This window comes from Grampus griseus, assembly GCF_964374135.1.
Source record: "Grampus griseus genome assembly, chromosome: X".
Lineage (NCBI taxonomy): Eukaryota > Metazoa > Chordata > Mammalia > Artiodactyla > Delphinidae > Grampus > Grampus griseus.
In genome coordinates this window covers 47,066,401-47,079,834 of record NC_138999.1, presented here as the reverse complement: position 1 = coordinate 47,079,834, position 13,434 = coordinate 47,066,401, and positions in this window count along the sequence as shown.

The window sequence follows — 13,434 nt, the reverse complement described above, 5'->3', positions numbered from 1 at the left end:
GGTTCCAGAAGGAGAAGAGAGAGAAGGGAGTTGAAATTTTATTGAATGAATTCATGGGTGAAAACTTCCCAACCTGAAGAAGGAAACAGATATCCAAGTACAGGGAACACAGAGGGTCTCAATCAAGAGGAACTCAAACAGACCCACACCAAGACATATCATAATTAATATGGTAAAAGTTAAATATAAAGAGAGAATTATAAAGGCAGCAAGAGAAAAACAAAGCATTATATACAAGGGAACACCCACAAGACTATTAGTTGATTTTTTGGCAGATATTTTGTAGGTCAGAAGGGAGTGGCATAATATATTCAAAGGGTTGAAAAGGAAAAATCTGCAACCTAGGATACTCTACCCAGCAATATTTTCATTTAGAATTGAACAATAGATAAAGAAATTCTCAGACAAGCAAAACCTAAAGAGTTCATCAATATTAAACCCACCCTAAATAAATGTTCAAGGGTCTTCTCTAAGTGGAAAAGAAAAGACTATAACAAGAAGTAAGAATTTATAGGAAAGGAAAAATCCCAATAGTAAAGGCAAGTATATAGTAGGGACTGAGTTTCACCATTTAAATAAGCTACTATGAAGATTAAAAGATTTAAAAAATTGTAAAGCAGTTATAACTACAATAAACAGTTAAGGGATAAACATGAAGATGTAAAATGTGACATCAGAAACAAAAAATGTGGGAGTGGGGGATAAAAAGTGTACATATTTCAGAATGTGTTTGAACTTAAATGACTGCCAGTTTTAGAAAAGTACGTATAGTTATAGGTTAACATACGTGAACACCCTGGTAACCACAAGTCAAAAACCTACAATAGATACACAGACACTAAAAAGAAAGGAACGCAAATACTGCTAAAGAAAATCATCAAACCAAAAAGGAAGAAATTAACAGAGAATAACTACAAAAACAACTGAAAAACAAGTAATAAAATGGCAGTGTGTTTCTTTCAATAATCACATTATATATCAGTGGAATAAATGATCCAATCAAAAGACTTAGGGTCAAATACCGTATGCTAACACACATATATGGAATTTAAGAAAAAAAAATGTCATGAAGAACCTAGGGGTAAGGCAGGAATAAAGACGCAGACCTCCTAGAGAACGGACTTGAGGTTATGGGGAGGGAGAAGGGTGAGCTGTGACAGGGCGAGAGAGAGTCATGGACATATACACACTAACAAACGTAGTAAGGTAGATAGCTAGTGGGAAGCAGCCGCATGGCACAGGGATATTGGCTCGGTGCTTTGTGACAGCCTGGAGGGGTGGGATAGGGAGGGTGGGAGGGAGGGAGACGCAAGAGGGAAGAGATATGGGAATATATGTATATGTATAACTGATTCACTTTGTTATAAAGCAGAAACTAACACACCATTGTAAAGCAATTGTACCCCAATAAAGATGTTAAAAAAAAAAAAGACCTAGGGTGCTGATTGAATAAAAAACAAGACCTATCTGTATGCTGCCTACAGGAGACTCACTTCAGAGCTAAAGACACACAGACTGAAAGTTAACAGATAGAAAAAGACATTTTATGTAAAAAGAAAAGACAAGAAAGGGAAGATAACAATACTCATATCAGACAAAATAGAATTTATAACAAAGTCTAAAACAAAAGAAAAAAGAGGACATTATATAATGATAAAGGGATCAGTACAAGAAGAGGATATTGCACTCATTAACATAAACACACTGAAAACAGGAGCACCTAAATATACAAAGCAAACACTAACAGACATAAAGGGAGAAATTGACAATAATACAATGATAGTAGGCAACTTTAACACCCTAGTTACATCAGTGAACATATCATCTGGAACTGAAAATTAATAAGGCAAAAGTAGTGTTGATTCACAGAAAGATAGACAAGATGAAAAGGCAGAGGGCTATGTACCAGATGAAGGAATAAGATAAAACCCCAGAAAAACAACTAAATGAAGTGGAGATAGGCAACCTTCCAGAAAAAGAATTCAGAATAATGATAGTGAAGATGATCCAGGACCTCGGAAAAAGAATGGAGGCAAAGATCGAGAAAATGCAAGAAATGTTTAACAAACACCTAGAGGAATTAAAGAAAAAACAAACAGAGGCGAACAATAAAATAACTGAAATGGAAACAACACTAGAAGGAATCAAGAGCAGAATAACTGAGGCAGAAGAAAAGATAAGTGACCTGGAAGACAGAATGTGGAATTCACTGCTGTGGAACACAATAAAGAAAAAAGAGTGAAAGAAATGAAGACAGCCTAAGAGACTTCTGGGACAAGATTAAATGCAACAACATTCACATTATAGGGCTCCCAGAAGGAGAAGAGAAAGAGAAAGGACCAGAGAAAATATTTCAAGAGATTATAGTCAAAAACTTCCCTAACATGGGAGAGAAAATAGCCACCCGAGTTCAGGCAGGGCAGCAAGTCCCACACAGAATAAACCAAAGAGAAACACACCAAGACACATAGTAATCAAATTGGCAAAAATTAAAGACAAAGATAAATTATTGAAAGCAGCAAGGGAAAAATGACAAATAACATACAAGGGAACTCCCATAGGTTAACAGCTGATTTCTCAGCAGAAACTCTACAAGCCAGAAGGGACTGGCATGATATACATAAAGTGATGAAAGGGAAGAACCTACAACCAAGATTACTCTACCTGGCAAGGATCTCATTCAGATTCTACGGAGAAATCATAAGCTTTACAGACAAGCAAAAGCTAACAGAATTCAGCACCACCAAACCAGGTGTACAACAAATGCTAACGGAACTTCTCTAAGTGAGAAACATGAGAGAAGAAAAGGAACAACAAAAACAAATCCAAAACGATTAAGAAAATGGTCATAGGATCATACATATCGATAATTATTTTTTAACATCTTTATTGGAGTATAATTGCTTTACAATGGTGTGTTAGTTTCTGCTTTATAACAAAGTGAATCAGTTATACATATACATATGTTCCGATATCTCTTCCTTCTTGTGTCTCCCTCCCTCCCACCCTCCCTATCCCACCACTCTAGGTGGTCACAAACCACCTAGCTGACCTCCCTGTGCTATGCGGCTGCTTCCCACTAGCTATCTATTTTACGTTTGGTAGTGTATATATGTCCATGCCACTCTCTCACTTTGTCACAGCTTACCCTTCCCCCTCCCCATATTCTCAACTCTATTCTCTAGTAGGTCTGTGTCTTTATTCCCGTCTTACCCCTAGGTTCTTCATGACCTTTTTTTTTTCCTTAGATTCCATATATATGTGTTAGCATATGGTATTTGTTTTTCTCTTTCTGACTTACTTCACTCTGTATGACAGACTCTAGGTCCATCCACCTCACTATAAATAACTCAATTTCGTTTCCTTTTATGGCTGAGTAATACTCCATTGTATACATGCATGACATCTTCTTTATCCATTCATCTGTTGATGGACACTTAGGTTGTTTCCATGTCCTGGCTATTCTAAAGAGAGCTGCAATGAACATATTGGTACATGACTCCTTTTGAATTATGCTTTACCTTAAACATGAATGGATTAAATGCTCCAACCAAAAGACACAGGCTAGCTGAATGGATACAAAAACAAGACCCATATGTATGATGTCTAAAAGACACCAACTTCAGACCTATGAACACATACAGATTGAAAGTGAGGGGATGGAAAAAGATATTCCATGCAAATGGAAATCTAAAGAAAGCTGGAGTAGCAATATTCATAACAGATAAAATAGACTTTAAAATAAAGAATGTTACAAGAGACAAGGAAAGACACTACATAATGATCAAGAGATCAATCCAAGAAGAAGATATAAAAATTATAAATATATATATGCCCCCAACATAGGAGCACCTCAATACATAAGGCAACTGCTAACAGCTATAAAAGAGGAAATCGACAGTAACACAATAACAGTGGGGGACTTTAACATCTCACTTACACCAATGGATAGACATCAAAAATGAAAATAAATAAGGAAACAGAAGCTTTAAATGACACAGTAGACCAGATAGACTTAATTGATATTTAAAGGACATTCCATCCAAAAACAGCAAATTACACTTTCTTCTCAAGTGTGCATGGAACATTCTCCACTATAGATCACTACTTGGGTCATAAATCAAGCCTCAGTAAATTTAAGAATATTGAAGTCATACCAAGCATCTTTTCTGACCACAATGCTATGAGATTAGAAATGAATTAAAGGGGAAAAAACGTAAAAAACACAAACACATGGAGGCTAGACAATACGTTACTAAATTACCAAGAGATCACTGAAGAAATCAAAGAGGAAATCAAAAAATACCTACAGACGAATGACAATGAAAACAGAACAATCCAAAACCTATAGTTCTAAGAGAGAAGTTTATAGCTATACAACCCTACCTCATGAAACAAGAAAAATCTCAAATAAACAATCTACCTTACACCTAAGGGAACTAGAGAAAGAAGAACAAACAAACCCAAAGTTAGCAGAGGGAAAGAAATCATAAAGAGCAGAGCAGAAATAAATGAAATAGAAACAAAGAAAACAATAGCAAAGATCAATAAAACTAAAAGCTGGTTCCTTGAGAAGATAAACAAAATTAATAAACCATTAACAGTCTCATCAAGAAAAAGAGGGAGAGGACTCAAATCAATAAAATTAGAAATGAAAAAGGAGAAGTTAAAACAGACACCACAGAAATAAAAAGCTTCCTAAGAGACTACTACAAGCAACTGTATGCCAATAAAATGGACTACCTGGAAGAAATGGACAAATTCTTAGAAAGATATAACCTTCCAAGACTGAACCAGGAAGAAACAGAAAATATCAACAGCCCAATCACAAGAAATGAAATTGAAACTGTGATTAAAAATCTTCCAACAAACAAAAGTCCAGGACCAGATGGCTTCACAGGTGAATCTTATCAAACATTTAGAGAAGAGCTAACACCCATCCTCCTCAAAGTCTTCCAAAAAATTGCAGAATAAGGAACACTCCCAAACTCAATCTATGAGGCCACCATCACCCTGATACTAAAACCAGACAAAGATATTACAAAAAAAGAAAATTACAGACCAATATCACTGATGAATATAGATGCAAAAATCCTCAACAAAATACTAGCAAACAGAATCCAACAACACAGTAAAAGGATCATACACCATGAGCAAGTAGGTTTTATCCCAGGGATGCAAGGAGTCTTCAGTATACGCAAATCAATCAATGTGATACATCATATTAACAAATTGAAGAATAAAATCCATATGATCATCTCAACAGATGCAGAAAAAGCTTTGACAAAATGCAACACACATTTATGATAAAGACTCTCCAGAAAACTGGCATAGAGGAAACCTACCTCAACATAATAAAGGCCATATACGACAAACCCACAGCAAACATCTTTCTCAATGGTGAAAAACTGAAAGCATTTCCTCTAGATCAGGAACAAGACAAGGATGTGCACTCTCACCAGTATTATTCAACATAGTCTTGGAAGTCCTAGCCACGGCAATCAGAGAAGAAAAAGAAATAAAAGGAATCCAAATTGGAAAAGAAGAATTAAAACTCTGTTTGCAGATGACATGATACTATACATAGAGAATCCTAAAAATGTCACCAGAAAACTACTAGAGTTAATCAATGAACTTGGTAAAGTGGCAGGATACAAAATGAATGCACAGAAATCTCTTGCATTTCTGTACACTAATGATGAAAAATCTGAAGGAGAAATTAAGGAAACACTCCTATTTACCATTGCAACAAAAAGAATAAAATACCTAGGAATAAACCTACCAAGGAAGACAAAAGACCTGTATGCAGAAAACTATAAGACACTGATGAAAGAAATTAAAGATGATACCAACAGATGGAGAGATATACCATGTTCTTGGATTGAAAGAATCAATATTGTGAAAATGACTATACTACCCAAAACAATGCAATCCCTACCAAATTATCAATGGCATTTTTTAAAGAACTAGAACAAAAAATCTTGAAATATGTATGGAGATAAAAAATACCCCAATTAGCCAAAGCAGTCTTGATGGAAAAAAACTGGGCTGGAGGAATCTGATTCCCTGACTTCAGACTATATTACAAAGCTATAGTAACCAAGACAATATGGTACTGGCACAAAAACAGAAACATAGATCAATGTAACAAGATAGAAAGCCCAGAGATAAACCCACACACCTATGGTCAACTAATCTATGACAAAGGAGGCAAGGATATACATTGGGGGAAAGACTGTCTCTTCAATAAGTGGTGCTGGGAAAACTGGACAGCTACATTTAAAAGAATGAAATTAGAACACTCCCTAACACCATACACAGAAATAAACTCAAAATGGATTAGAGACCAAAATGTAAGTCCAGACACTATACAACTCTTAGAGGAAAACATAGGAACAACACTCTTTGACATAAATCAGAGCAAGGTCTTTTTTGGATCCACCTCCTAAAGTAATGGAAATAACAAAAATAAACAAATGGGACCTAATGAAACTTAAAATCTTTTGCACAGCAAAGGAAACCATAAACAAGAAGAAAAGACAACCTCCAGAATGGGAGAAAATATTTGTGGACGAATCAATGGACAAAGAATTAATCGCCAAAATATATAAACAGCTCATGCAGCTCAATGTTAAAAAAACAAACAACCCAATTAATAAATGGGCAGAAGACCTAAGTAGACATTTCTCCAAAGAAGACATACAGATGGCCATGAAGCAAATGAAAAGCTGCTCAACATCACTAATTATTAGAGAAATGCAAATCAAAACTACAATGAGGTATCATCTCACACCAGTTAGAATGGGCATCATCAGAAAATCTACAAACAACAAATGAGAGTGTGTGGAGAAAAGGGAACCCTCTTTCACTGTTGGTGGGAATGTAAATTGATACAGCCACTATGGAGAACAGTATGGAGGTTCCTTAAAAATCTTAAAATAGAATTACCATATGATCCAGCAATCCCACTACTGGGCATATACCCAGTGAAAGCCATAATTCAAAAAGACACATGCACCCCAATGTTCATTGCAGCACTATTACAATAGCCAGGTCATGGAAGCAACCTAAATGCCCATAGACAGACGAATGGATAAAGAAGTTGTGGTACATGTATAGAATGGAATATTACTCAGCCATAAAGAGGAATGAAATTGGGTCATTCGTTGAGACATGGATGGAGATTGTCATACAGAGTGATGTAAGTCAGAAAGAGAAAAACAAATATCATATATTAACGCATATATGTGGAACCTAGAAAAATGGTACAGATGAACCAGTTTGCAGGGCAGAAATAGAGACACAGATGTAGAGAACAAATGTTTGGACACCAAGCGGGGAAAGCGGTGGGGTGGTGGTGGTGGTGGTGTGAGGAATTGGGCGATTGAGATTGACATGTATACATTGATGTGTATAAACTTGATGACTAATAAGAACCTGCTGTTTAAAAAAATAAATAAAATAAAATTCAAAAATTAAAATGGCAGACTTAAGCCTTAACACATTATATTACATTTACATTAAATATAAATGATCTAAATATACCAATTAAGACTGAGATTGTCAAAAAGAAAAAGACTGAGGTTGTCAAAGTAAGTTTAAAAAAATAACATGACCCAACTACATTCTGACTACAAGAAATTTACTTCAAACATAATGACTTAGGTATGTTGAAATGAAAAGGATGGAAAAAGATATATCATTCAAATATTAATCAAAAGAGATCAGGAGTGGCTATGTTAATATCTGTGATGGTTAATTTTATACTTCAACTTGGCTGGGCTATGGTGTCCATGTGTATGGTCAAACACTATTCCAGGTGTTTCTGTGAGGGTGTTTTTGGATGAGATTAACATTTATATCAGTAGACTTTAAGTAAATCCGAATGCCTTCCATAATGTGGAGGGACTACCAGTTGAAGGTCTGAATAGAACAAAAGACTGACTTCCCCAGGCAAGACAGTATTCTGCCAGCAGTATAGCCTTTGGATTTTAACTGCAACATCAGTTCTTTTCTGGGTCTCCAGCCTGATAGCCTTCAGACTTGACTGCAGGTTTTGGACCTGCCAGCCTACATAATCATATGGGCCAATTCCTTAAAATAAATCTCTCTATATATATACACATACCATTGGTTCTGTTTCTCTGGAGAACCCTGACTAATACAATATCAGATAAAGTAGATTTCAGATCAAAGAAAATTTACATGCCCAGAGAGGGATATCATATAATGATAAAAGGGTCAATCCACCAAAAAGAGATACCAACCCTAAATGTGTATGCACTAAATAACGGACTGCAATATATGTGAAGTAAAAACTTACAGAACTGAAAAGAGAAACATGCAAATTCATAATTTTATCTGGGGACTTCAATATGCCTTGTTCAACAATAGATAGAACAACCAGACAGAAAATCAACAATAATGTACCGTAACTGAATACTACCATGAAACAACAGAATCTAATCATCATTTATAGACTACTTCATCCAACAACAGAATACACAGTCTTTTTAAGTACCCAAAGACCATATCCTGGGCCATGAAACAAACCTCAACTAATTTAAAAGAATTGAAATCATACAGAATACATTTTATGACTACAATAAAATCATATTAGAAATGAGTAACAGAAAGATAACAGGAAAATCTCCAAAGGCTTGGAAACTAAACAACATACTTCTAAATAATCCATGAGTCTTGGGCTCTTTATAAAGCATTGGCAGAGTTAATAGAAACCAAGAGTGTATGATAAAGGACCCTGGGACTTGTGCCAGGAAGTAGTCATTACACGCACAAACTGGAAAGGAGTATGAACATGACAGAAAAGGCCGCTCTATGAGGAGATGAGACCTTAAGAATAGAAATATTGTAATGGTCAGTACATGCCTCAGGACAAAGAGCCAAAGAAATAAATACCCAGAACTCATTTGTTTTCTACCCTCTAATGTCCTATCCCTTGGTAAGCATTTACATCCCTCTCCTCTGTGCCTATCCCTAGAATTCCATCCAAATAACTAGCCTCCAGACTTCTTTGTCACCAATTTTCCTATCATATTCTTTCCTAGTGCCAGGCTATCAGTAAACTCATTCAGCCATTGGACACAAATCAATAAAGTCTAAACTCAGGACATCTCTCCTCCTAACAAAATGAACAAGTAAATGTACCTCCTAAAACTCTGCTCTGTGGCAGGATTTTACTTCACTTCAGCCTCTCATGGATACCCCTGAATTGGACTATAATGCAATAGCCATAGACTTCCACCTGATGCCACCATACTTGCAAGCCCATCTATAAACCAGGAGTGTGCTGTTTCCTCCTCTATTAGCTGGTTATAGTGAACTCCCCATAAAGCCATAAGGTGAGTTCAATAACAGGCATTGAAGCAGTGGGAATCAATATCATCAGAGTGTGATCCAGTTGCTCATACACTCTACTTGTGCCTTTTGATCCTGTTTTGGTCTGTTCTCATACTTACTATTCAAGTTAACAAAGGAACAGCACAACATATATCCAATATTCTGATTTGGTGGAATAGAACAGTTCATGACAAATATTTTGGGGCACATAATCACTTGCTGTCCTAGATTCAGGAGGTTAGTCTCTACCAAGACCAAATAGCAGGTCAGAAGCTATTTTTCGAATGGAGGATAGTTAGCAGGAAAAAGCATACTTTATTCCAAAACCTTAGGAGCCTGTAATTTTTCTGTGATGTATTCCAACAGCTCTACAATGCATATCTAACTGCACAGATATTTCTGATACCATTTTGTCTAATGGATCATAAGGCTCATGAGGTAAAACAGTTTGCACACTGGCCTGAATCACTGCAGAGCCTTCTTTTGCTCCAGGTCCCACTCAAAAACCTTATGGGCAATCCAGCAAACACAAGAGTGCAACTTGCCTAAATGCAGTATAACATGCCTCCAAAATCAGTGCAACAAGTTGTCTCTCACTTTTTTTTGTTGTCTCTCACTTTTGAAAATATAACTTAACGTACCTCAGACAACTAATCCTCTACAGACTTCATCAGTATGGATAGTTCCTGAATATTTATATTTTATCTCCCAATGATTATCATGCATGTTTCATACTTACCCATCTAAAAGGCTTCTACCTCCTGCCCACTACTTCCATTTATTATCTAATGTCAATACATATAATGGACCAGTGCAATGTTTTTCAGAAAATCAATATGATGAGGGTTCTTCCAGACCTGACAATGCAGGAGACTTGATATAGGCCTGAACAAAAGAGTGAAAGGACTCTGTTTTCCTTGCTATACAAATGTCAGCTGCTTTTGATTTTTCATCCTGACAGAGATGGGGGAAAGTACTTGCTAGGTAGCCACATACTAATTTCCAGTGACTGTGCCAATTTTCCTAAAAAGACTACACAAGAAATCACAAACATGAATGTCATCACCACCTGATTAAGTGTGTAATACTTGAATAATTTACCAAAACCCATCTGAATTTTCACTACTACAGACATGAAATAAATGGGCATGCATATGGTAAGAATAGTTGAAGAAAAAGGAGAAACAGAACAAGAACAAGAAAAAGAAGAACAAGAACAACAAGGTGGCAAAACATAGACATTTCAATAATTTAAAAGTTGAGTGATTTCATTTCCAGCAGCTCTGGACTAAAAGAAAAGTTAAAGAATGACCTTTGGGCAACAAGAAAATGATGCCACTTAGAAATCTGTATTTACACAAAAGAATGAAGTGCATCAGAAATTGTTACCAAATGGTTAACCATATAAGATAAAAGCATGACAACAATAGGAAAAAAAGCTAGGAGGAGAAAAATGTAAGTATTCTATTGTAAGTTTTTTATACTATACATTAAATAATATAATACACTTTAAGAAAGACTTTAATATATCAAAGATATACAAGGTAAATGTTAAAGCAACAGCTATAATAAAAAAAAACAAAGGGTTATAGCTAATAAGTCAATGAATTATATTAATGGAATCATAAAAATACTCCATTAGTCCTAAAGGAGGAAGAAAAAGAGGGAAAAGCGATTATACAAAAGAGCAGACTAAAAGAAAACAAATAGCAAAATAATAGACTCAAACTTAGCTATTTCAGCAACCATTAAAAGTAAACGGTCTAAATATCCACATGCAATCAGACAGAGATTGCCATATTGGATAAAAAGCAAGACCCAACTATACGTTGCATACTAGAAACACACTTTAAATGTAAAGGTAAATAGGTTAAAAGTAAAAAGTGGAAAAGATATAACAAGCTAGAGTGGCTATATTAAGATCAGGTGAAGGTAGATTTCAGGGTGAAGAATATAACCAGGGATTTTTAAAGGTCATTTCATAAAGATAAAGTGATTCGTTAATCAAGAGTACATAATCCTAAAGGTTTACACACCTAATGTCAGAACTTAAAATACATGAAGCAAAAACTGACAGAATTTTAAGGAGAAATAGACAAATCCCCAATGATAGTCAAAGATTTCAATAACTGACTCTCAATAATTGATAACTAGGCAGAAAATCAACAAAGATAAAATAGACTCAAATAGCACTATTGACCAACTTGACCAGATTTACACTTATGGAACCCTCCACTCAACAACAGCAGAATATATATTCATCTCAAGTGCATACAGAACATCTAACAAGATAAACCATATTCTAGGCTATTAAAAAGTCTCAATAAATTCAAAACTATTTAAGTCATACAAAGTCTGTTTTCTGACCACAGTGGAATTTAACTGGAAGTCAGTAACAGAAAAGTCCTTAGAAACTCCCCAAATATTTTGAAATGAAGTAACACACTTCTAAGTAATCCAATAATCATAGAAGAAATCAAAATTAAAATTAGAAAATGTTTTGAACTGAAAAAATGAAACTATAATCTATCAGAATTTGCAGGATACAGTTAAAGCAGTACTTGAGGGGAAAGTTATGGTATTAAATACATAGATTAGAAAAGAATAGTCTCAAGTCAATGCCCTCATTTTCCATCTTAAGAAACTAGATAAAGAACACATTAGGGGCTTCCCTGGTTGCACAGTGGTTAACAATCTGCCTGCCAATGCAGGGGACACAGGTTCAAGCCCTGGTCTGGGAAGATCCCACATGCCATGGAGCAACTAAGCCCATGCCCCACAACTACTGAGACTGCACTCTGAGTTCTTCAGAACCATTTTTCTTTTTTTTAGATTCCATATATATGTGTTAACATATAGTATTTGTTTTTCTCTTTCTGACTTACTTTACTCTGTATGACAGACTCTAGGTCCATCCACCTCACTACAAATAACTCAATTTCATTTCCTTTTATGGCTGAGTAATATTCCATTGTATATATGTGCCACATCTTCTTCATCCATTTGTCTGTCAATGGGCATTTACGTTGCTTCCATGACCTGGCTATTGTAAAGAGTGCTGCAATGAACATTGGGGTGTATGTGTCTTTTTGAATTATGGTTTTCTCAGGGTATATGCCCAGCAGTGAGATTGCTGGATCATATGGTAATTCTATTTTTAGTATTTTAAGGAACCTCCATACTGTTCTCCATAGTGGCTGTATCAATTGACATTCCCACAAACAGTGCAAGAAGGTTCCCTTTTCTGCACACCCTTTCCAACATTTGTTGTTTGAAGATTTTCTGATGATACCCATTCTAACTGGTGTGAGGTGATACCTCATTGTAGTTTTGATTTGCATTTCTCTAATAATTAGTGATGTTGAGCAGCTTTTCATGTGCTTCTTGGCCATCTGTATGTCTTCCTTGGAGAAATGTCTATTTAGATCTTCTGCCCATTTTTGCATTGGGTTGTTTCTTTATTATTGAGCTGCATGAGCTGTTTATATATTTTTGAGATTAATCCTTTGTCCGTTGCTTTGTTTGCAAATATTTTCTCCCATTCTGAGGGTTGTGTTTTCTTCTTGTTTATGGTTTCCTTTGCTGTGCAAAAGTTTTGAAGTTTCATTAGGTCCCATTTGTTTATTTTTGTTTTTATTTCCATTACTCTAGGAGGTGGATCAAAAAAGATCTTGCTGTGCTTTATGTCAAAGAGTGTTCTTCCTATGTTTTCCTCTAAGAGTTTTAGAGTGTCTGGTCTTACATTTAGGCCTTGAATCCATTTTGAGTTTATTATTGTGTATGGTGTTAGGGAGTGTTCTAATTTCATTCTTTTACATGTAGCTGTCCAGTTTTCCCAGCATCACCTATTGAAGAGACTGTCTTTTCTCCGTTGTATATCTTTGCCTCCTTTGTCATATATTAGTTGACCATAGGTGTGTGGGTTTACCTCTCAGCTTTCTATCTTGTTCCATGGATCTATGTTTGTGTTTTTGTGCCAGTACAATATTGTCTTGATTACTGTAGCTTTGTAGTATAATCTGAAGTCAGAGAGTCTGATTCCTCCAGCTCCGACTTTTTCCTTCAAGATTGCTT